This window comes from Xenopus laevis, chromosome 4S (assembly GCF_017654675.1).
Source record: "Xenopus laevis strain J_2021 chromosome 4S, Xenopus_laevis_v10.1, whole genome shotgun sequence".
In the NCBI taxonomy this organism is placed as follows: Eukaryota; Metazoa; Chordata; class Amphibia; order Anura; family Pipidae; genus Xenopus; species Xenopus laevis.
Genome location: NC_054378.1, coordinates 123569238 through 123590651, shown reverse-complemented (window position 1 = coordinate 123590651; position 21414 = coordinate 123569238). Strand labels below are relative to the sequence as shown.

The window sequence follows — 21414 nt, the reverse complement described above, 5'->3', positions numbered from 1 at the left end:
GTTAAAACTGGAGCAGCCAATTAAATGTAATTACCAAAAAAAAATCACAGCAGTGTCCCTGTGATATAAAAATGCAACTTTAAATAAGAGCCGTGTGTTCCACTCGTCACTATGTGCATTTATCCTACTCACAAACAATAGACATCAAATCCCCCATCACTCAGGTGTGGGCAGGTACAAAACTAAAGGACAAGTCTGCTTTTCCCTTGCCACTACAAACAGCTCAGGAATGTGCAGATATCTTTCCATTCACATCTATTTACTTGGCACAGGTCTGAGAGTTTTCTCTGTGTGGAGCCAAACAAAGGTTCCAATCAATCAGTCAATCAATCCTCCTGGTCATTTGGAAGACAAACTATTGTAGGTTCAGGTTTAATGACCAACGGAGTCCCTCACCCCTTTGCACAAACACAGATCTGCTCCTTTGGCCAATCCGTTCAAAGTCCATGTTGGACAATATCCAACTGTTTGTCTCAATGGAACATTAATTAATATATATCAAACCCTTCAGCACGGAGACAGATGAGTTGGAGATGGTGAGATGGAGGAGAGGTCCCATCATAGGAAAGCTATATGGGTGCTTCAGGAAAGGGGATTCCTTGTGACCTACGCAAACCAAAAAGGATATAAAACCAAATAACTGGGTTGGGCACGGGCAGTTTTAACAACCACCTCCTACAAACTGCTGGGGGTCCTTGATTTTTTTTCCCCACATCAGATTCTGGTAAAGTTGCCGGTCACTGATCATAGAAGGCTGTACAGTCAGATGCCCTTTTTTTATTACAGAAAGGAGAAATTAACTCTTCTCAATTAAAATAATCCCAAACTCTCCAGACACTCAAGGGATTTGAACAAATGTTTGCAGTTAAGAAAGATAAAGAAACCTTGTTTGTGACTGTATAAAATCTCCTTACTACCTATGGCCACTTATAAACATCATTTTTCTAGACCTAGAATTTATGTCACAATATTAGAGACCAATAAATCAATTAATACTCAAATAATTGAATCAAATGAGTTAATTAATTGGTCTCTAGGATAGTCAGATCCCCTATGATCTACCCACTGCCCAGCAACAAATCTTCACTACTTCAGGTGACTAATCTCCCCCAAATGCCTTCCCACCAGCAAGAATACGAATCGCCGGTAGGATGGCAACATTTCCGAGCAAACTGAAGTTTCCTCGCGTGGCAACTTTGCGCGACTTCGGAAAACGAAGCACTCCGAGTGCCACCCTGCTGGCGATTTCAATTGTAGCTGGCGGGAAGGCATTTCGGGGAGATAAGTCACCCAAAGTAGTGAAGATTTGTCACCACTACCCTTAGGGCAGAGACACACGTGAAAATTTGGGAATCTTCACACTTCGGGTGACTAATCTCCCCGAAAAGCTTTCCCACCAGATAGATTTGACTTTCCGAAGTTGCACAAAGTTGCCTCACAAGGAAACTTCAGGCTACTTTGGAAAACTAAGCGCTCCGAGTGACATCCCGCCGACGATTTAGATTCTAGCCGACAGGAAGGCATTGCGGGGAGATTAGTTGCCCGAAGAAGAAGCGGTTTGGGCGACTAATCTCCCCCAGTAGCTTTGTGTGCCTCTGCCCTAAAAAAGAAAGGAAGAGATAAGGACAAACTAAACAAACCCCTGTTGACAAGTTCAAGAGATTTATCCTGTAGAGAGTTTATTCGTTAAAACAACAATTACAATTGTCATTCATTAGAATTAGCATGGGGGGTATCTAGAAAGTTAACCGTTACTTTTTTTCCCCGTCTGTATACTTAAACTAAACAAATCATTGGAGATCTCCATTGGTGGGATCAGTAGAGGACAATGCACCCCTCTCTGCCTGTCTCCACCTCAGTGCCAAAGTGATTTGGCCCAAAAGCCTGTCTGTCACTACTCCAGGGGGTTTCATTTCTTTCCACTCAGATTAGTGCGGAGTAAATGACATATGCAAAACCGCCCTGGAGCCATTTGCCTCCGTAAATTTAATCTCAATCTCTTTGTTAATTAATCCAATTAAGAGCTCAAAAATCTAAGTAATGCAACAATGGGTTTCTGATCTCTTACCACTGTGACCTCTATTGCAGGATTATCAGTCTGAGCATCACCAACCATAATGTCTAGATGGTTGAGTAATCTGGTTGAAACTGGCCAAACTATCTGTACAAATCTGTACATGGGTGGCCAGGGCAATGGCACAGAGAAAAGTTTGGGGCAAACGAGTCAATCTAAAGGCAACATTAAATTGCCCCTATCCACCTTTGCCCACTATGGCAATGGGCTGTAAGTTTCACATTCCCAAGCAACAACTACCCATCATGCATTTTCACATGACACTTAGAGATTTGCTATAGAAGGCAATGGGGAAGAAGGGGCAGTAGAATTTGGCAGTGCCCCCTAAACTATGACCATCATTTCAGGCACTAAAACACTTATAACGGTGCACCGCACATTGTGTGAAATTGATATGTTAGAGCAGGGATTCCCAACCTTTCCTACCCATGAGTTGGGGAGCAACACGTGCTTGAAAAAAGTTCCTGGGTGTACAAAATAAGGGCTGTGATTTGGTTGCCCCTATGTGGACTGGCAGCCTACAGGAGGCTTGATTTGGTTTTATGCAGCCAAATCATTGCCTCGAAGCCAGGAATTCAAAAATAAGTACCAGCTTTGGGACCACTGAGAGCAACATATCCAAGGGGTTGGTGAGCAATATGTTCCTGGCAGTCATTCATAGAGTAAAGGTGGAGTGAGATCCTCTCAATTGGCGATGTCGCCAAAGGAGCAGATCTCTCCCCAATATGCCCAAGGTGGGCAATATCGGGCTGATCCAATCGTGGGCCCAACAATCGGATCCTAACAAATTGTAACGGGCAGTCGGACTGCATCAACGAATAGATGCGGCTGCGATCCGACGGGATTTTTAGTCCCATCCGATCTGGCCGACTTTCGGCCAGATCTCGATCGGGGAAGCCCGTCGGGGGGCCCCATACATGGGCCAATAAGCTGCCGACTCGGTCTGTCAGCAGCTTTTATCGACCCGTGTATGGCCACCTTTAGTCACAGAAAATTGATTGTAGGCAGGCACCAATTTCGGAACACCAAAAAGTAGAATCCAGGGACACAACATATAAATAGTGCAAAAAAGTTTCATGATTAAGTGTCCTTGAGTGACACGAAACGTGGAAGGTTTTTCCATTTTTATAAATAATGTAAAATACATCTTTTTTGTACTGTTTAATTCCTGGATTCTACTTTTTGGTGTTCTGGATTGGTGCCTGCCTACAATTAGGGTTGACACCTTTTCTGGAAAAACATACCGGTCTTCCTATATATTTATCTTTTTTCCCTATTAATAACATTGGGCTCAAACATGTTTTTTTACCGGCCAGGTGGCAACCCTACCTACAATCAATTTTTCTGTGACTTAGGGTAGGACTCCACGAACGATTTTGTCGTGATCCTACAAAACGCATGCGACAAAAATAAGGTAGGAGGTAGAATTGTCACATGGTGTCGCAGTGTTGATCCGACGCGACACGACTGTCGGATGCAGACACAGCGCGAAGCAGTCATGACACGTTGGATCAACGCTGCAACACCATGCGACAATTCTACCTCCTACCTTATTTTTGTCCCATGCGTTTTGTTGCAGGGCGTCGGATCGCGGCAAAATCGCTCGTGGAGTCCTACCCTTACTCCCCTTTGCTGAAGGTCTGGGGTTGAAAGCGATAAGCTTATACAACAGCCCAATAATTTCAACTTCTTGTGTTTTGGAAATGTATAAAGCCATTCATAGAGCCTAAAGATTTGCCCATACACTGCACGGCTCTCCCTGGGATGCGTTACCTGTTCCATTAACAAGTCCAGAGATCTGTTTCTCTTCAAAAACTGCACCAGAAATAAACATCAGCTGATCAATAAGTCAATAATGAATGCAGAATTTGACCAACCAATTGCAATGTAAATGGCTTCAAAATCCTGTTATGTGAACAAAATATAACTTTTTTTAGCAAACACACAGCTCCGTTAGGAGTGTACAGACACACATGTACCATCATGTGGATTCCTGGCCCTGGAAATCCAAAAAGTTGCGCATGGAGACAGGTTAATTTAGCAAAAAAAACTCAAGAGCCAGTTTCTAAGCATTGCTAATGTTTGTGGGCATCAAGGGCATCTTTGGAGAGCTGTTAAGCTGTGGATGGAGTTGGCATTATTGCAGAGGTATGAAGCACTTTCCCACAGCTTTTGCAGTAACAGTTTGCAGTGTTTAGGGTAGGTAGGTGGTAGTTGCCAACTTTGCACACTTGTTGGGAGTGATTTTGGCCCATTCTTTCAGACAGATTTATTCCAGGTGGTTCAAGTTGGCCAGCTTGTTGAACTCATTCTTTAAATAGTGCCCCACAATCTGGGCCATTATAGGACATTTAACTTATTATTACAGGGACGTCCCAGTGCCTACACATGCAGATTTAAGATGCAGATATTGGTCCTTTAGACAATTCAACAGATTATTTGGGGCAACCTCGCCAAACGAGCAGATCTTATAGTGTATGGCCAACTTAGCCTTGTGTTTGGGATCACAGACCTACTGAAAGATTAACCAACCTCATCGAGTTGTAGCTATGGAGCCAGGTCCCCAATGATAATATGCAGCCCTACAGCATGATGCCACCGCAACCCCCTGCTTTACTGTGGTTAACGCTGTGGTATTTGAAGTGTGACCAAGGTTTACACCCCATATATTACGTTGAACTTCAATCATTTTGCTACATCCCCATTGGGTAATTCAGGCTTTAAAAATACTTCCTCATGGGGCTGCATAGACTGGGCAGGGGTACAAAATGGGGGAAACACAGGTTTGAGGTGACAACTCAGCTGGTCTTTCCAGCACCCAAATCTGCATGACACTGTTTCTGCCCCTCCCCCATCTGCTCTACCATAAGTAGGAGGCACCTGCTCTACCATAACTAGGAGGCACCTGCTCTACCATCTACTCTACCAAAACTAGGAGGCACCTGCTCTACCATAAGTAGCAGGCATCTGCTCTACCATCTACCCCCATCTACTCTACCATAACTAGAGGCACCTGCTCTACCATAACTAGGAGGCACCTGCTCTACCATCTACTCTACCATAACTATGAGGCACCTGCTCTACTATCTACCCCAATCTACTCTACCATAACTAGGAGGTACCTGCTCTACCATCTACCCCCATCTACTCTACCATAACCAGAGGCACCTGCTCTACCATCTACCCCCATCTTCTCTACCAGAACTAGGAGGCACCTGCTCTACCATCTACCTTCATCTACTCTACCATAACTAGGAGGCAGCATTTGCCCAGCAGGGGCAAGTAGAAGCAACCCCCTTGCCAGACCCAAGTGTACATAGCATGGCAGTGATGCTAACACACAGGAAGACCATACACTGCACCTCCCTTTTGTTGGAATAATAAAGGCCCCTAATAGCCCACACCTCCATGTAAACACAAAGGCCACAGAGAGACACCCACTGGACTTGCAACCATTTACTTAAAGGGGAACTCCACCCAAATCTTGTTTGTAGTTGAATGAAGGAAAATGTCATTCAAAGGATTTTTCCCAAATGAAACTGAAATCAGTATATGCTTATTCCTTCTCGCTCTCTGCACTCATTTATGCCATGCCCCTTTCAGCAGCTCAGGACTTCTCCCAATAATGATTATGGTCTACATTGGTTGCCTTGGACGAGTGCAGCTCGCTGATATTATAACACACACTGCTTTATCCTTAAGGGCATTCACCTCTCTGTACAGGAAAAACAACATCCCCCTTCCGTCTGGCCCTATGATTAGCAACTGCGAAAACCACGCCGGCATCTGATTGGCTGGCGATCGCTGGCAGTCAGACGATAACAGACCAAAAATACACGAGCAACAACTGAATGCCAATTGGTAGGGGAGCAATGATGCACTTGGGCTTCGCAGGGAAGGGAACTAGATCAGTGGGTTTGTAACGATGTAACCGAACTCATGGCCGTGAAGTGTTATCCATTATTGCATTAAAGCCCTGTACCCACTGGGCACCCCTAATTACACCCACCTGGGGCCTACAGCTTTAATGGATATAGATTCTGGGACTCAAATATACCTATTATGCCGCAGAGCAGAGTCATATCCCTATTGGGCATGTTCAGAAAACTATTGCAGAACTACAACTCCCAGAATCCTTTGAGGAACCATTCTGGAAGTCATAGAAAAACAAGTTGACTGACAAGCAACATTACAAATAAGCTTCATAGAATGACAATCTAGACCATTGGAAGAATTACAGCAAACAAGAGATGGTGGTGCCCATGGCAAAACAGAGTGTATGGGGCCCCATTACCTACATAACACAACCCTATCCCCCAGCTGCTGTTGAACTACAGTTCCCTCCACCCATGGCTGTCAATAGATAAACCTTATACAGAGTGTTTATGATACATCTTGCATTAGTACACACAGTTACAGACCTTGCCTTACTATGCACATTATCCAGCAGTTGCCCTACTATACACAGTATCAAACCGTTATAGCTCCTTCCCATTATCTTATTATAAACACTATACTATTTAAAACCTTTTCCTCGGATCATATTCACCTTACCTAAACACCATGATACAGTTAGAGAAACACAGTGGTATAACTAGAAATTAATGGACCCCAAAATGTCTAGTGATTGAACCGGTTTACCAATATTTATTGAAATTCTATATGAATTAGGTCCTCATGTAGGGTTGCCATCTGGCCAGTAATTGTGATGGCTGATCCCAATGTTATTAATAGGGAAAAAACAAATATATAGGAAGGTCGGTATTTTGTTTTCCAGAAAAGGTGGCAACCCTAGCCTCATGGGACCCCTATACCTCCTAGGACCCCCTGCAGCCGCAGGGTCGGCTTCTTCTATAGCTACTCCCCTGGAGAAACACATTTGTAGGGTACAGGGCTATGAACCCCAGCTTTCCATTCCCTGCCCCCTAAAGACAGCAACTTGCACTTGATCTTTTCAGCACCAGAAAGTACAAGATTTGAGGGCCCATCAACTAGCGAGGAGTTAAAACTCCCAGCCCCCCTTCCAAATCAGTGTTTCCCCCCCCACTTGTCCACCATTCACTCCCAAAAACTGCCAAAATGCATGAATTCAAACAAAAAGAATAAAACCCTGATCAGAGTGTAACTCCCTGCAAGTAATCCCTGCACTCATTTCTATTTCCAGTCTGAAGCCCCTTCTCCCCAAATAAAGCAGCAGTAGCCACATTACAGGGCTCTCATCCATGAACCTATTTGTGCAGGCGGCTAGTACTGTTGGCTACTGGTCTTGCACGGAGGCAGCGGCCGTTGCACAGACAACACAATGAAGCTTCACACAAAAGACCACCCTTTTGTATCCCCTGTCTCCAGCTGAGCTTCCCCTTTATTCGCAGCAGCACATTGAATAAAAGGAAAAATTCAGACCAACTGAAAAAGGGAGGAGAGAAGAAATAAATCCCCACTCGCCAATGGGCTGCAATTGACAACATATAAAGCGGCTGCTGTGAGAATGAAGGTGTGGGAGGTACAGAAATAACCCTATAAAAATATATATATTTTGCTGCAGAGGCCCAGACACTATAATTTCTATGGACTCCCCCTCTCCATGCATTTTCAGCTGAGACTGTGGATAATCGCCTGAAAAACATGGCTGGCGCATCGACAGATGCAGAAATAGACGGAGAGGATCCCTCGCTCACAAGCAATGCTGGGGAGAGTGGATGGCTGGGGGTAGGTGGCTTTAAAAAAACGTGACTTATCAATATATAATAACATACAATGAATCCAGCGTTTGCCTTTCAAGGAAGGTGTTTTGCACAAAGGTCTCACTCTGCCCATCACCATGGGCTTCTCCACTGACTCATTCATTTATTACAGAGAAAAGAACATAAAGGGGAGAAAACAGCAGTACTGTACCTTCTGCAGCCAAACTTCAATGCTTCCCAAGCAGTCCGATCCTTAGAAATATCCAAAATATTCTGTATATCCAGCCATGGAGCAAGGGCAGCGATCTACACGCAGGAGACTGAGCACTTATACCAGCAGCTGCTTCCCCTCCTCCTCCTCATCATCATCATCATCAAGCCTCACAGCAAAGAAGTCCACTTGGCCATTGAGAGAGCTGAGCCAATGTGGTGTATTCAGAGCCCGGCTAGTGGGGAATGGAAGGAGCTAGCCCTGTCCCACTGGCCCCCTTGCTGTGCATACGCCCACCCTCCACATGGTCTTCTTAGGATAAACAAGGAGCATCACCCTAGAATAGATCACATGACCCTGACAATCAAAGATCCCAATACAAAAGTCCTGAGGGCTTTCTCCTAGGAGAGATAAACTCAGGGTAGGGGGGGGTTAAAACTGTATAGATTCCCCTGCCTTGAGTTTGAGCTGCACATTTAAAGGGGAACTCCACCCCAAAAAAAATAATATTTTTGGATAGGATGAAAGGAGACATCATTTTAAGCAACTTTCCCCTATACATTCATTAAAAAAAAAAAAAAGGTTCTAAAGATGTATTTGTAAATGGAATTGATATCTGCCTGGCTGTGAAGGGGAACTAACACGAAAATGAAAATGTAATATAAGCTTCAGCATACTGAAGTAAGACGCTTTCTAAATACAATCAATTAAAAATTCTGTACCGTTTCTGAAATAATCAAGTTTATCTTCACTATTCCTCTCTCAGCATCTGTTTCTCTTCATTCTGTCTTCATGCAGCAGTTGGGTGTCAGATAGTCATTGACAGATAAGGTGGCCATAGACGCAAAGATCGGCTCCTCTATCAATGTCACCAAACGAGCGGATCTCTCGGCAATATTCCCATATTAAAGTGGGCGTTATCGGGCTGATCCGATCAACAATCGGATCAGAATGGATCCGATAAAGGTGGTCAGATCGCGGGACCGCATAGACGCAAAGATACGGCCGCAATTCGATGGGATTTTTTAACCTGCCTGATCGACATCTGCCTGACTTTTGGCCAGATATCGATCGGGGGAAGCCCGTCGGATGGCCCCACACACGGGCCAATAAACTGCCAACTCGGTCTGTCTACAGCTTTTATCAGCCTGTGTATGGGGGCCTTTAGATCCAATAAATCTTATAGGGGGGGTTCGCTTTCCTAGCAGATGTATTAGAGCTCACTCAAACAACTGGTTCCAGTACAATCAAAATCTAACAAAATAACTGCCTTTTGCACAAATTCTGCATGTAGAGAGACACAATGTCTGGTGAGTTTAATAGAGTGAGCTCTAATACATCTTCTAGGCAAAAGGAGCCCCCCTATAAGATATATTGGATCTAACTGTCAGTGAATATCTGACACCCAACTGCTGCATGAAGAGAGAATGAAGAGAAACAGATGCTGAGAGAGGGACAGTGAAGATAAACTTAATTATTTCAGAAACAATGCAGAATATTTAATTGATTGTATTTAGAAAGTTTCTTATTTCAGTATGCTGAAGCTAATATAAAATTTGAAGAATTTGACCTACTACATTGTGTCCAGAATCAGAACCGGGGAAAGACGCTTCAATAGATATTAGAATGTTTAAAAAATGTATATGGGGAAGTTGCTTAGAGTTTATTATCATGCAAAAATAATAATAATATTTTTCTTGTTGGTTGAACGGTCACTTAAAGGGAAAGGACAAAGTATAACCATACTAAAGTGATTGAGACTTATTTCAGTTTTTATGTCAAAGACTTTCATGCAAAGGGTTAATTTCCACCTCAAACAAAAACATCTCCAGCCTGGGTGGTAAATCTATCACCATTGTGGAACTCTCCCAAACAAAGTGAACAGCTGTCTGTCTGCAGCTTTAAGGAACAGGTGAGATGGATTTCAGACAAAAGCTCTCCCTCGCCCCAGTCAATTAACCCCTTTGGTGTTTAAATGTTGCACTGCCTTTAGCCACTCAAAGGGTTAAGGCAGTGATCCCCAACCAGTAGCTCGTGAGCAACATGTTGCTCTCCATTCCCTTGGATGTTGCTCCCAGTGGCCTCAAAACAGAAGCTTATTTTTGAATTCCAGGCTTGGAGGCAAATTTTGGTTGTGTAAAACCCAGGTGCACTGCCAAACAGAGTCTCAATGTAGGTTGACAATCCACATAGGGGCTACCAAATGGCCAATCACAACACTTATTTGGCACCCCAAGAAAATTTTTCATGGAAGTGTGGCTCCTCAACTTCTGAATGTTGATCGCAGGTTTAAAAGGTTGGGGATCCCTGCTATAGGCACCATCTCTCCCTACTATACCTGCTATCCCACAGTCACACTCCCTTCCCAGAGACTATTATCCACTGTTACTATAGGCACCATCTCTCCCTACTATACCTGCTATCCCACAGTCACACTCCCTTCCCAGAGACTATTATCCACTGTTACTATAGGCACCATCTCACCCTACTATACCTGCTATCCCACAGTCACACTCCCTTCCCAGAGACTATTATCCACTGTTACTATAGGCACCATCTCTCCCTACTATACCTGCTATCCCACAGTCACACTCCCTTCCCAGAGACTATTATCCACTGTTACTATAGGCACCATCTCTCCCTACTATACCTGCTATCCCACAGTCACACTCCCTTCCCAGAGACTATTATCCACTGTTACTATAGACACCATCTCTCCCTACTATACCTGCTATCCCAGTCACACTCCCTTCCCAGAGACTATTATCCACTGTTACTATAGGCACCATCTCTCCCTACTATACCTGCTATCCCACAGTCACACTCCCTTCCCAGAGACTATTATCCACTGTTACTATAGACACCATCTCTCCCTACTATACCTGCTATCCCACAGTCACACTCCCTTCCCAGAGACTATTATCCACTGTTACTATAGACACCATCTCTCCCTACTATACCTGCTATCCCACAGTCACACTCCCTTCCCAGAGACTATTATCCACTGTTACTATAGACACCATCTCTCCCTACTATACCTGTTATCCCACAGTCACACTCCCTTCCCAGAGACTATTATCCACTGTTACTATAGACACCATCTCTCCCTACTATACCTGTTATCCCACAGTCACACTCCCTTCCCAGAGACTATTATCCACTGTTACTATAGACACCATCTCTCCCTACTATACCTGCTATCCCACGGTCACACTCCCTTCCCAGAGACTATTATCCACTGTTACTATAGACACCATCTCTCCCTACTATACCTGCTATCCCACAGTCACACTCCCTTCCCAGAGACTATTATCCACTGTTACTATAGACACCATCTCTCCCTACTATACCTGCTATCCCACAGTCACACTCCCTTCCCAGAGACTATTATCCCACTGTTACTATAGACACCATCTCTCCCTACTATACCTGCTATCCCACAGTCACACTCCCTTCCCAGAGACTATTATCCCACTGTTACTATAGACACCATCTCTCCCTACTATACCTGCTATCCCACAGTCACACTCCCTTCCCAGAGACTATTATCCCACTGTTACTATAGACACCATCTCTCCCTACTATACCTGCTATCCAACAGTCACACTTCCCAGAGACTGTTATCCACTGTTACTATAACTTCAACTGAGAGTAAGTGTATATGATGGTGTGCTAATGATGCAATATTGAAGCTTGTAGGATAAAGAACACTGAATGATAAAAAGGGTTTTATTAGATCAGGGATCCCCAACCTTTTTCACCAGTGAGCCACAGTCAAATATAAGAAGGGTTGGGGAGCAACATAAGCATGAAAATAGTTCCTGAGGATGCCAACGAATGGCTGTGATTGGCTATTTGGTAGCCCCTATGTGAACTGGCAGCCTACAGAAAGCTCTATTTGGCAATACAACTGTTTTTACGCAACCAAAAGTTTCCTCCAAGCCTGGAATTCAAAAGTAAGCAACTGCATTGAAGCCACTGGGAGCAACATCCAAGGGGTTGGGGAGCAACATGTTGCTCACGAGCTACTGGTTGGGGATCACTGTATTAGATGTATCAATAACCCTTTAAGCGGTAGCGAAGCATACAGTATATGTTTAGTTTTGGTGAATAATGCAGGACATCATTCTGTTGTGCCTATAGTAATGCAGTTGTAGTGCACAGCAGGATGTGAATGAAAGGGGAAGTCACAAAACTGTTGTGAGTCTGTGAATGGTGTTAAATTGGTGTTAAGTCAATATTTGCATCTCAACATGAGCTAATCACTGATTAAACAACATTCTATTTAAAGCTTTAAATGAAAGGAATATCCAAGGTAGAGTCTAAACCTAATCTAAAGGAGGAAAATGACAGTTACATAGTTAAATTGGGTTGAAAAAAGACCATCAAGTTCAAGCCCTCGAAATGAATTCCAGCATACATACATACATACATAAATACAAACATACATACATACACACACACACATACAAACATACATACATACACACATACATACATACACACACACACACACACACTGACCCAGTTGGTCAGTTTTTGTCAAACTCATTCATGGCAACCACACAGAAATTTCTGATTGGCTGCTGTGTATTTGTTATTTCTGATGCCAGCGACAACTTGTAATGTGCCATTTGCAACCAGTGAGTTTTTTGATCCAACACATCACGCTGGGACAAAACTGGTCTGGCATTTAGCAAGTTGTCCATTTTGGATCACATCTTTGATATAAGGTTGTTAAAGAATGCAAATGCCATCCCAGATATTCTCTACAGACATGTGATCTGACTGTTATAAGAATATACATTTTGTTCTGTGAATGAGCCATAAATGGCAAAAAAAGACCTTCCCTATATTCTTTCAAAGCATAACAAACCTGCTTGGGGAATTAGAATCCCTGTGTGTGTGTGGCTTATCTCTCTTAATATAGGGGAACCTAACAAACTGTACAGACAGAGTAGTATTTAGCAGCGGAGCTGCAAGGAGAAATACAACGGATGATTGGTGCTAGGGACGACAACTCTAGGGTTAAAAGAGAAGGAAAGCTACGGAGGCATTTTATTGCCAATAGAGTAGCTGCAATAGTGCAAGCTAGAATGCTATATTTATTCTGTAAAATGTTTTACGATACCTGAGTAAACCGCTCTAGAAACTCTCTGTTTGTTTAGGATAGCAGCTGCCATATTAGCTTGGTGTGACATCACTTCCTGCCCGACTCTCTCCCTGCTCACTTATAGCTCTGAGCTCAGATTACAGCAGGGAGGGGAGGGAAAAGGTAGGGGGGAGAGATGCAGACTGAGCATGCTCAAGCCCTAGCCCTGGAGGTTTAAGCTGAAAACAGGAAGTCTGATACAGAAGCACATGAGTTTTTGACAGAGGACTCAGAGCAGCATTACTTTGAGGGTTTACTGGTGTATTTATATAGACCTTTCTGATAAGGCTTAATTAGTTTTAACCTTTCCTTCTCCTTTAATTTACTCCAGTTTTGTGAATTCTCTATGAACATCTGCCCCAAAAGTGGTGTTGAGACCAAACTGGAGTAAAGTGTTCATTTAGGTCAGAAAATCATTTAACTACAGGTATAGGATCTGTTAACCTGAACCCCATTATCCAGAAATCTCTGAATTATGGAAAGGTCGTCTCCCATAGACTACATTATAATGAAAAAGTGCACATTTTTAAAAAGTATTTCCTTTTTTTCTTAAATAATAAAACAGTAGCTTGTACTTGACCCTAACTAAGTAAATAATCCTTTGGAGGCAAAACAATCCTATAGGGATTTATTTCATGTTTAAATGATTTTTGAGTAGACTTATAGTATGGAGATCCAAATTATGGAAAGACACCTTATCAGTAAAACCCCAGGTCCAGCTTATTCCCAATAACAGGTCCCATACCTGTATTAATTCACAGTCATTGCCATAAACACATTCTTTTAGTTTATGCCATCAAACATCAAAATGCCAGAAGTTGGAGTTATTGGCAACTTATTTAGTTATTAACAAACCTTAACATTTACGACACCATTTTTAATGGGAATTTAAGACCACAAAAATGTCCTAAAGCTGGTCGTACATAGTAAGATCCACTTTTTTGGCAAGGAAGCAGACAAGCTTCAAAATCTCCATTTGACAGTGGTGTACCTTCAACATGCAGGGCACCCCCTGCCCACCCACCAGCCAATCAACCAACCCACCCACCAACCAATCAATCAACCCACCAACCATTTAACCAACTCACCAACCAATCAATCAACCCACCAACCATTTAACCAACTCACCAACCAATCAATCAACCCACCAACCATTTAACAAACTCACCAACCAATCAATCAACCCACCAACCATTTAACCAACTCGCCAACCAATCAATCAACCCACCAACCATTTAACCAACTCACCAACCAATCAATCAACCCACCAACCATTTAACCAACTCACCAACCCAATCAATCAACCCACCAACCATTTAACCAACTCACCAACCAATCAATCAACCCACCAACCATTTAACAAACTCACCAACCAATCAATCAACCCACCAACCATTTAACCAACTCGCCAACCAATCAATCAACCCACCAACCATTTAACCAACTCACCAACCAATCAATCAACCCACCAACCATTTAACCAACTCACCAACCAATCAATCAACCCACCAACCATTTAACCAACTCACCAACCAATCAATCAACCAACCATATACAGGTCTTTAAAGTTCCAATATGCTGCTGGGAGGGCAACTTTTATCGGCCAGTACATGTATGGGATCCCTTACCCAGAAACCATTTATCCAGAAAACAAAATATGGTTAGTCAGTTCCCCCAAAGACTCCACTTTAATAAAATAATTCAGATTTTTTTTTAAATTATTTCCTTTATCCCTGTAAGAATAAAACAGTAGCTTGTTCTTGATCCCAACTAAGATATAATTAATCCTTATTGGAAGCAAAACAATCCCCTTGGATTTATTTAATGTTTAAAATAATTTTGAGTGGACTTAATTATGGAGATACAAATTACAAAAAGACCCCTTATCCAGAAAACCCCAGGACCCGAGTGTTCTGGATAACAGGTCCCATACTTGTGGGTGGATTTGCTCCACTTTTCTGAATTCCCCATGGTGTTTACTTGTTGATATCATGGAAATAAGGGAAGTCATTAAAAACTGGAGATCTTTGCATAGTAATCCCTAACATTATCATTACCACCTCTGCTGAGCGGTAGTTCCATGGATCAAAATCCTTTGCCTCCTTTTTATTTTCCCTCTTGCTCATTCCTGGCAGCCTGACTCTGATATAGATTAGTGGGGATTTGTGTCCACAGATGTAAGGAGCAACCCTTAACCCAGGGGTTCCCAACATTTTATACACGTGAGCCACATTCAAATGGAAAAAAAGTTGGGGAGCAACACAAGCATGGGGGTACCAAATAAGGGCCGTAATTGCCTATTTGGTAGCTCCTATTTGGACTGGTAGGTTACAGGAGACTCTGTTTGGGAGTACACCTGGTTTTAATACAACCAAAACTTGTCTCCAAGCCTGGTATTCAAAAAAAGCACTGGGAGCAACATTCAAGGGGTTGGTGAGCAACAAATTGCTCATGAGCTACTGCTTGGGGAGCATTGGTTTAAACCCACCTTTAGTTGTTGAACTCCCATTAGCAATTAACATCTCAAAGGTGTTTAGGTTGGGCAGCCCAAATTTACAATGTGGCTTCAGTCGTACCCCATCCCCAGCATGTGGAGGAAGTCAGGAGCGGTGTTTTTCTGATGTCTACTCTACCAAAAGACCTATACTCTGATGTGGAAGGGGTATAGGTACAGGAGTGTATGTACAGTCCTTTCCACTTGCACCCAGAACACTTTGCTGCCTATTGGTGCCCTCCAGTATTTGTCCACTGCTACTAAAGTGTTAAGACAAATATCACATGGGTTTCCTTCATAAATGCAATAAAATGTCAGTGGACTAAGAATTACCTCCCAGGCACTTTTCCATGTATATATTTTCAGACTTACAGTATATTGTTAATATATTCTCCACTAGTGGATTTGAGCCAGCACACGCCCGAAGATGCTATTTCTCGGTAGAATCAGTTCCTTGAGCAGTGCTGTGCTTGCAGCCCATATCTTCACTTTTAAATTAATTTTTAGTATATTGCATCGACATATTCTAAGCAGCTTTTCCCCTGGTCTTAAATATTTATTGTATCTTGGCAATTCTAATAAAGATCTTCCCAGTGTTCCACCCAAGTGGTGGGCCCTCTGCTGTGGAATTAAATTGCATAGAGGGCACATGTAAAGCTGATGCCCATGAAATGCATCAGTGACCTTATCTGGTCCTCAAAGATGGCAAAGGTTGTCCAATGCCAAGGGCATAAGTACTAGCACTTGCTCTCATGGCAATGGTGAACAAGCCCTTATGATCTCGTAACCTTCCTCTCCCGCTGGCATATTCTTCTGAAAGGCTTAGCCTAGCTTGTTATGTTGTATAAATCAGACACAGGGTAACAGGAGTTTATATCCGTTTGTGGGGAAGAACAGTTGCATCCATAATTCATGACCTGTGAGAGTAATGTTCCTACAGGGGATGCTTGCAATTGGCCGAGCCACATCGTGTGTGTCGATAATAACAGCACACAAGGCCCGTAACATTCAAAGCGGTAGTTCCTTTGCATCAAGAAGCCACAGAGGTGAGTAATAGGTCTCATTCAATACAGCAGAAGAAGATGACTCAAGTCAATAATGCTGTCGCATTGATCCGCTTGTCAATAAGGTAAAACATCACTCGGGTTGCGTTGCTGCTTGCGTTCAAGACAGAACTGCGAACTAATGGAAGAAAGAGCTCGAAAGTTCCCTAACAAGGGGTTTGGGCATAATAAATAGTAGCTTGGCCATACATTTGAGCCTATGCTGAGTTACAACATAGGGAGCTCTAATAAAGAACCAGCTAAAGGTTTTTGATTAGAACATCCCTATTTTTCCTTTAGGCCTTCCACGTGTCTTCTGCTAGCCCTCAATACAGATATCAGATTTAATGGCTCTCAATACAGATATCAGATTAAATGGCTATTTTAGTGCAGGACTACCCTTCCTGGACCCCAAGATGGTTATATTGGTGCAGTCCTGGCAGTTATGTGGGGGTCCTGGAGTATAAAGGAGCTGCTGTTGGGAATCCTGACTTTTGTCTAAAGGAGGCCATTGATGTAACAGTTACGATCTTTCCTGGAAAAGATCTTTCCAAGAAAGATTGTTAGTTTCAATACACACGTGTAGAGCGGAATTGTCAGATATACATATAGAAACAATAGAATTCTACCTGTATCTGATGATTCAGCACTAACAATGGCCGATGTTCAGGTGACTTCAAAGACACCTGATCATAATTTTCCAGCCAGCCTGATCGATGAGCCATTCGATATCCAAGTCTTCTGCTCTCATCTCCCACCATACATACACCGAATATTGTACAAACATTATTTTGTAAGATATTATTAGTGTTTCTATGGCCACCTTCATTTGAAGAAGATTTGCAAAACAGATCATGTTCCCCAGAGTTTAGTAGGCAGAAAGCCCTAAAACGATATTGCCAAAAGACCCAGCAATTTCCAACAGAAACACTGGTGCCATCAGTTGAATAAGAAGTTGTGAACCATTCTGTTGAGTTACTGTGAGTTAGAAAGTAGGAAGACACTGAAGCAAGCTGACCCAAAGAAACATGGACTTTCTGCTAAGTCTTCTCCTGATTTTTCCCAAGCTTCAGTCCTTGGGGCACATCTCTATCTACACCTTCTCTGGTGGGAAACACATCACAACAGGAGGTTCTAGGTAGGTTACAGACACATTTATCTCTCTACTGCTGATCTTAACCTGACTATCCAAAGAGTTAGGTTAAGTCCCCTAGAAATTGGGTTAAAGTTCCCACTATGTGATTTGACATTGTCCTATCTATCATCCCGCTCTAGTTCTAGCATGATGTAGAGGAGCAAGCTACAGTTTACCTCAACTCTAAACCTGAATGGTCTTTATGCTGGGCTTCCAGAATGATCTAAAGCTATAAATACACATTTACTGTCAGTCTCTGCATATGGTTGAAGCAGCACGGTGACACAATGCTAACAACTTTTGCCGTGCAGTGCTGGGGTGCTAGGTTCAAATCCAGCCAGGACACTTTCTTCTATACGTTTATATGTTCTCCGTTGCCTGTGTGGGTTTCTTCCCATGCTACAAAAATATACATGCAGGTTAATTGGCTCCTGATAAAAACAACTCAAATGTGTGTGAATATGATAGGGACCTTAGACTGTAAGCTTCACTGGGGCAGGGACTGATGGGAATGTGATAGGGACCTTAGACTGTAAGCTTCACTGGGGCAGGGACTGATGGGAATGTGATAGGGACCTTAGATTGTAAGCTCCACAGGGCAGGGACCATACACTGTAAGCTCCACGAGGGCAGGAAGGAACTGATGGCAATGTGATATGGACCTTAGATTGTAAACTCCAAGGGAGCAGGAACTGATGGGAATGTGATAAGGACCTTAGATTGTAAGCTCCATGGGGGCAGGAACTGATGGCAATGTGATAGGGACATTAGATTGTGAGCTCCATGGGGGCAGGAACTGATGGGAATGTGATAGGGACCTTAGATTGTAAGCTCCACTGGGACAGGAACTGATGGGAATGTGATAGGGACCTTAGACTCTAAGCTCCACTTGGGCAGGGAGTGATGGGAATATGATAGGGACCTTAGATTGTAAGCTCCACGTGGCAGGAACTGATGGGAATGTGATAGGGACCTTAGATAGTAAGCTCCACAGGGCAGGAACTGATGGGAATGTGATATGGACCGTAGATTGTAAGCTCCATGGGGTAGGAACTGATGGGAATGTGATAGGGACTTTAGATTGTAAGCTCCACGGGGGCAGGAACTGATGGCAATGTGATAGGGACATTAGATTGTAAGCTCCATGGGGACAGGAACTGATGGGAATGTGATAGGGACATTAGATTGTAAGCTCCATGGGGACAGGAACTGATGGGAATGTGATAGGGACCTTAGACTGTGAGCTCCACTGGGGCAGTGACTGATGTATAATGTCTGTACACACTGTAGAATTTACCTGCACTATATAAATAAAGGACGTTAATAAGGTCAATAAAACTCAGGGGGTCACGTTTCAGATTTGCTTGTTTATCACTTAGGGCCCTAATACTTCCACATAAACCAACGATTGGGATCAATCAAATGCAATCACTTGAGGGGACCCACACACACAGCTTTCAGAAGCAATCACGTAGCCTTGAACTTATTTAGAAGAAACGCAGGGACCAGCTATAAAAAGACCTCTAGGTGATTGTATTGGAAAGGAAAGGCAGACAAAATTGCAGAGGAGGAAAATGTTATAATTTTAGCAGAGAATTTGCGCAGAGCACGGTTCGTGACTTCGGATCATTTCTGCCCGCGCAGCAGATTTCTGTAGTTTAACTTCACCTCCCGAGGCGCATAGTTTAACACAGGTGCAAAATGGCACAAAGGCAGTTACCCGTAGCAACCAATCAGCAATTTACTTTGAGCAGTTACATGGTTGCCGTCTGTGTGTCATCTTCAAGGACCATCCTAACTGTTTGACACCGTGCCAATCATCATTTTTGGCGCTCAGTGTATAAGCTCTATTAAATATTTATTGAAGTGGGGCAACCACAAGGTGTGAGAATAAAGTCCATATAGCCATGTATTTGCCCAACATGCTCCCATTGTTTTTCGGGGCGATCCTGTGGCTGCTACCGCCGATATTACCCGCCCCCCTTCCCACTCTGCGGTTAAAACATCAGCGTCGGAGTGGGTCAAAGGGGGCTTTGTCACTAGTGCAAAAAGCACAATAGTGCTCTTTGCACTTGCAGAGCCGAATTTCCAGGTTAAGACCCAGAAATTTGGCTCTTAAAGGAAAAGCAACACCAAATGAAAGTATCCTTAAGTAATGAAAATATAATTTACTACTGTGCTGCACCGGCAAAACTGGTGTGTTTGCTTCAGAAATACAACTATAGTTTACATAAACAAGCTACTGTGTAGCCATGGGGGCAGCCATTCAAAGCTAAAAAAGGAGAAAAGCCACATGATACACAGCAGATAACAGATAAGCTCTGTAGTATAGAATGGAATTCTTCAGAACTTATCTGTTATCTACTGCATATCCTGTGCTTCAATGGCTGCCCCCATGGCTACACAACAGCTTGTTTATATAAACTATAGTAGTACTTATCTGTTATCTACTGTGTATCCTGTGCTTGAATGGCTGCCCCCATGGCTACACAGCAGCTTGTTTATATAAACTATAGTAGTACTTATCTGTTATCTACTGTGTATCCTGTGCTTCAATGGCTGCCCCCATGGCTACACAGCAGCTTGTTTATATAAACTATAGTAGTACTTATCTGTTATCTACTGTGTATCCTGTGCTTGAATGGCTGCCCCCATGGCTACACAGCAGCTTGTTTATATAAACTATAGTAGTACTTATCTGTTATCTACTGTGTATCCTGTGCTTGAATGGCTGCCCCCATGGCTACACAACAGCTTGTTTATATAAACTATAGTAGTACTTATCTGTTATCTACTGTGTATCCTGTGCTTCAATGGCTGCCCCCATGGCTACACAGCAGCTTGTTTATATAAACTATAGTAGTACTTATCTGTTATCTACTGTGTATCCTGTGCTTGGATGGCTGCCCCCATGGCTACACAGCAGCTTGTTTATATAAACTATAGTAGTACTTATCTGTTATCTACTGTGTAGCCTGTACTTGAATGGCTGCCCCCATGGCTACACAGCAGCTTGTTTATATAAACTATAGTAGTACTTATCTGTTATCTACTGTGTAGCCTGTACTTGAATGGCTGCCCCCATGGCTACACAGCAGCTTGTTTATATAAACTATAGTAGTACTTATCTGTTATCTACTGTGTAGCCTGTACTTGAATGGCTGCCCCCATGGCTACACAGCAGCTTGTTTATATAAACTATAGTAGTACTTATCTGTTATCTACTGTGTATCCTGTGCTTGAATGGCTGCCCCCATGGCTACACAGCAGCTTGTTTATATAAAACATACTTGTTTTTCTGAAGCAAACGCACCAGTAAATTATATTGTGTTTCCTTTAAAACACTTTCATTACTGTTCCTTTAAAGTTACAAGAGGCGGCTTTTTACGCCCCTTGTGACTGGCAGCTCACCTTTCCTTATGGCAGGAGCGGCCATGACTTCTTTTACCAGTGAGTTGGTGGCTGCCCATCAGGCTGAACTGGCCCTGCTACTTTGTAATATGCCATAGACAGTCACTATCTATTGGGCTGGCGGGGGGGGGATTTTTGGGCCTCTGTGTAATTGAGATAACAGGGCTTATTTTGAAGCCCATAATGCAAGGGGCAGAATATGGGCAGGTT

The 21414-nt window shown here is 43.1% G+C and overlaps 1 protein-coding gene across 10 annotated transcripts in view; it reads right to left on the bottom strand.

Annotated features, from left to right (window-relative positions):
- magi1.S (membrane associated guanylate kinase, WW and PDZ domain containing 1 S homeolog) overlaps positions 1-21414 on the bottom strand; it is a 300879-nt gene that overhangs the window by 104355 nt on the left and 175110 nt on the right. The window contains exon 1 of one of the 10 annotated variants that reach the window (XM_041561784.1): positions 7970-8288. The exons of the other annotated variants lie outside the window; for them this stretch is intronic. The gene's annotated coding sequence lies outside the window, so the exon portion shown is untranslated. Of the gene's footprint in view, positions 1-7969; positions 8289-21414 lie in introns of those variants that run through there. 10 annotated transcript variants of the gene reach the window in all.